The sequence below is a fragment of the Dipteris shenzhenensis genome, unplaced genomic scaffold (assembly GCF_047967505.1).
Source record: "Dipteris shenzhenensis isolate YYH24624 ecotype China unplaced genomic scaffold, Dip_SZ_1.0 scaf0026, whole genome shotgun sequence".
Taxonomy (NCBI): Eukaryota; Viridiplantae; Streptophyta; class Polypodiopsida; order Gleicheniales; family Dipteridaceae; genus Dipteris; species Dipteris shenzhenensis.
In genome coordinates, this window is record NW_028239333.1 from 1,778 (window position 1) to 5,849 (window position 4,072).

General features: G+C 48.6%; 1 non-coding gene across 1 annotated transcript; it reads right to left on the reverse strand.

Moving 5' to 3' along the window:
- Nucleotides 1–205: 205 nt before the first annotated feature.
- TRNAK-UUU (transfer RNA lysine (anticodon UUU)) lies at nt 206–278 on the reverse strand. Its single transcript has one exon. It is a non-coding gene; the product is annotated as a tRNA-Lys (tRNA).
- Nucleotides 279–4,072: the final 3,794 nt, after the last annotated feature.

Below are 4,072 nucleotides of genomic sequence, written 5' to 3' on the forward strand. Positions count from 1 at the left end.
TGGTGACCAACGTCGTGGGGGTTCAAGTCCCCCTATCCGTAGCAGTTGGAACCTCGAAGTTATGCCATCACTAGGCCTCGCCGAAATCAAATGGGTTTCTTCTCTCCGGCCTTCAATCATTGGGCGAATAGTCCCCCTAACCCGAAGAGTGATCTTTGAACGTATATACGAACTGTCATAACTACTCAATCACGTGTTTCAGGTTTGGGTATAGCAGGACTTGAACCTGCGACCATTAGGTTAAAAGCCCAATGCTCTACCAACTGAGCTATACACCCGAGTATTATTGTTATTATTATTATTACTAATTATGAGATAGATTTCTATGTAGTAATTGAACGGCAAAGAACAACTCTGACCTAGGCCGGGCGTATCGCGATGGCATTCTAGTAGTATACATGAATGAATGTTACCTAGGCAACTATCCCTTGGTTCAGACGCTTCATTTGCGGAACGAGATAAATAAAGGTATAATAATGAATCGACAAATCATGTGCTTCTAGGAACCTTCTCGTTAATCGAACTCGCCATCCAATAGAAGGAGTTGGCAAGGCTAGCTGGTCCTCGGGGTAGATATAAGAGAGTTCTCGGGATTGGGCATTATTCTTTCTCTCTGTTATCCTCGTTTCTTCCCGAGTCCCTGGGGTGTAAGCTAATGCAATTGCTCCTACATACCCAACGCGAAATATCATTTGCTTTCCATGAAATTGCATTTACGTGAAGGCGACGGATTGGCCAGCCTGAAGCTCTTTGTTTTTGAAGGCTCTGAACGGATTGGCCAGCCTGCCGGGATTGCAGTTTCCAGTTCCCGGCCGGCCGTACAATGTGCAACTTATCCCGATTGAGGTGAAAGCGGAAGCCAGGGCCGCCCGCTGAAGCTGCTTCGGCCACTCTCGGGAAGCACTGGAGTAGTGATCCAGTAGCCGAGCTGTTAGGGGCCCGGGGTGGTGATACACCACCCCCACCTTGACTGAAAACGCTTCGCGTTCTCACCCTTAACTCCCATGCATATGGAAAAGAGGGAGAGAAGGAAAAAACCGAACAAACTTAGACGTCGTTGAAAGGAATATTTGAGCATGATTTTTTCGCGCTTTTCCCAGAGATCTTTCCCATTAACGCAACTATTACTTCGCCCATTTATGGAGTTCTATTTAGTACTTTCAAACAATATGACTATCTACTGTTAGTACGTAATGCGGGTTGGCTTGGTTTACTTAGTGTTATGCGCCTAGGAGGGCACGTCCTGGAATGCGAAGGTTGAAAGCCATCGCTCGGATGGACTCCCCAACCGGCAGGGATCAGACCGCTGCCGGGAACCATAGCATGGGGACTATCCGCTCGCCGCAGGGCTAATTGTACGCAACAGGAGCAAGGTAACTCCCCCCAGGTGGGGTGTTCCGGAAGGCACTTGAGTCCGAACGCTATTATTCATGTGCGACCAACCCTCCAAGAGTAACTGTAATAAACAGGTTTTGCGTACGCGGTACCAAACGGCGAGTCAACTACCAAACGCGCAACCTAGGGATCACCCGAATGGACTCTATAGGGATTGACTTCAATAGAAGTAGGGCATAGCCGCCCAATCCTTGGAGACCGAGGCTTTGTTGGCCGGGTGAAAGATCCTGCCATAATGTACTCCGAGAATTACACCAGGCAACCCAAGTCGAGCATACGACAATGCCCCTTAGCATGAAGAGCTCCGAGGAAAGGGAGGTAGATGATAATGTGATATTCTGTAAACGAACACGCAGAAGCGTCCCCGACAGGTATGCTGCACCTGGCTAGAAAAAGGAAATCATGATGGGATAAGCGAATTGGGGAAATGCCAATAAAGGTTGACAGACTGGGGAATTTCCCGACCGAGTCTCGAGACAACTGGAGTAAACTTTAGGGCTGGCTACTTCTGTAGCCGAGGAACCGGCGATAGAACCTTAGCAAACAGGATAGGCGAGATAGATATACCTACTCCTATGAGTTATAGGGAATATATGCCCTGGAACTTGCCAAACAGCTAACTCCCCAACCTATACAGTGGTAGTAAGTGGGTTACTCCCGTGGTCGGACTGACAAGTAAAGCTGCTCACAAACGAAACTCCTCCAGGATTGTCCTAGGCATGGACCCTGGACATGCAACAATAGACATTCCATACTTCCCCCAAGTGGATGGCTACGCTTGACTTGCTGAGCAAGATGCATTGCGATTGAACCCCCCGACACATCAGAGGAGCCTCACTATAAGTCCTGAAGTGGTAAGTGTGGTGCTTCTAAAGGTAAAGCAACACGGCGCATAATTTCCTTCCAGAGACCCGAACTCGCTGAAAGCCAAATGGAGTTCTCCATGCCAACGAGACTTCCGTAGTCAAATAATCGTCCAACCGGAGGACCTTTGGTTCGAAATACGGGCCTTCGGCCTTCTTTCGTAGAGTGAAGGGCGTGGGTGAAACCCTTGCTGAATGAAGGACAAAGTGCAACGGTTGGTAATTTCGAGGCGAACTCAAATACGTCTAGACATAGTAAATAGAACTTGAATCCGGGCGACTAGGATATGGCATGAGCCATATACTCCGGACACATAAATCAGTGTTCGAAAGGTTCGCTCATGTGGGACACGCATCCCACGGTTCAGGCCCGGTAGTCCCCGTAAATCTTCAGAAGTCATCACGAACGAGCCACATGCGGGGAAACTTGCACGTGTGGTTCTGACCGGGGAGGGAGGACCCACCCTATCGGTTTCTAATAACCATCATACCGGCCGCCGCTGGCGCACCTATAACGTTTGCTAATCTACTGCATAATAATGGTATGAAAGACAATTTGACATATTTTCGCGAAATATTGCCATTATTAAGTACGGCTAGTACCATTGTTATGTGCTTGGATTATTTCAAACGGGAGAGGTTGAATGCTTTTGAATCTATTGTATCAATTTCACCTCCTACCCGCAGTACGCCTTTCATGATCCCGGCCTGTGATTCAATTGCCACGTATTCAGCTACCGAGCCTTAAAGTTCACGTTTTTATGTGATCGCAGCCTCGAAGAGAGACTCCGAATTTTCCACAGAAGCCGGCTTAAAATATTCCATTTCAGGTGCATTCCCCCCCGGAATATTATTGTTTGGGTACGACTGGCCCACTACCGATATATGGATATATATATATATTCATCGGACACACCTCGCCAAACGTCCCTCAGCGATGGCGACGGGCTATGTCTTAATCTCCTATGTGCGACACCTCAAACCCCGGTTGAGATGGAGATTCCCTTGGTCTCATTCCACGACGGAAAAAGTCCTCGGCGTAAAGTTGGGATTGAAGAAAGTGGAGCGAAATAAATATACTTAGAGGGGTGGTTCCGAGGGTGTAACCCAACAAGGGCAACGGGAGGGTGCGAAGAAGCCCAATACTTCAACTAAAGGAGCGACCCTAGTTGGTTCACTAAACCCCAACCCAGCGCTACATGTTCTCCTGGGTCCCTAAAGGATCCCTCAAGTGCCCTTATCCCGACTTCTCCCGGAATAGGCGTTATCGAAGACAAGCCAGGAATGGCCGAAGTAAGTGGACACCCACTTCACCGGTTGGAGAGGCCCTCTTTAAGACATTCACCAAAATGTTCACAGGGGCTAGGAACACTCGGTCGTAGGAACTTCTGTACACCACTCACGGATTGCTCCAGGGTACACAATGACCTCGACCAAATCTACCAAACGAATCAGGCCTTCGGCCCCGATCACGTAAACCACCAGCTTTACCCAATAATGGTCTTAGATAAAGATTTGCTGCTTACGGAAACGATGATCACACCCGGGAACCCTCACCCCTGCCACTTACAGCCAAACACTGGACGGAATCTCAGCGGAATGGATGGACCTTTGAAATGAAATGAAATGAAAGAAAAACGTGGAATAACTAAGAACGGTTTTGGTTCCACCAAGTCCCGGCGAAGTATCCCCAAGGCGGAGAGCGAACTCCGACCCCTGACCATCATCCCACCACGGGACAAGGTCATACTAGGAACTATGGGAGTGATCTTGGAAGCCATATACAAACCCATCTTCTGTAACTGGTCACACGG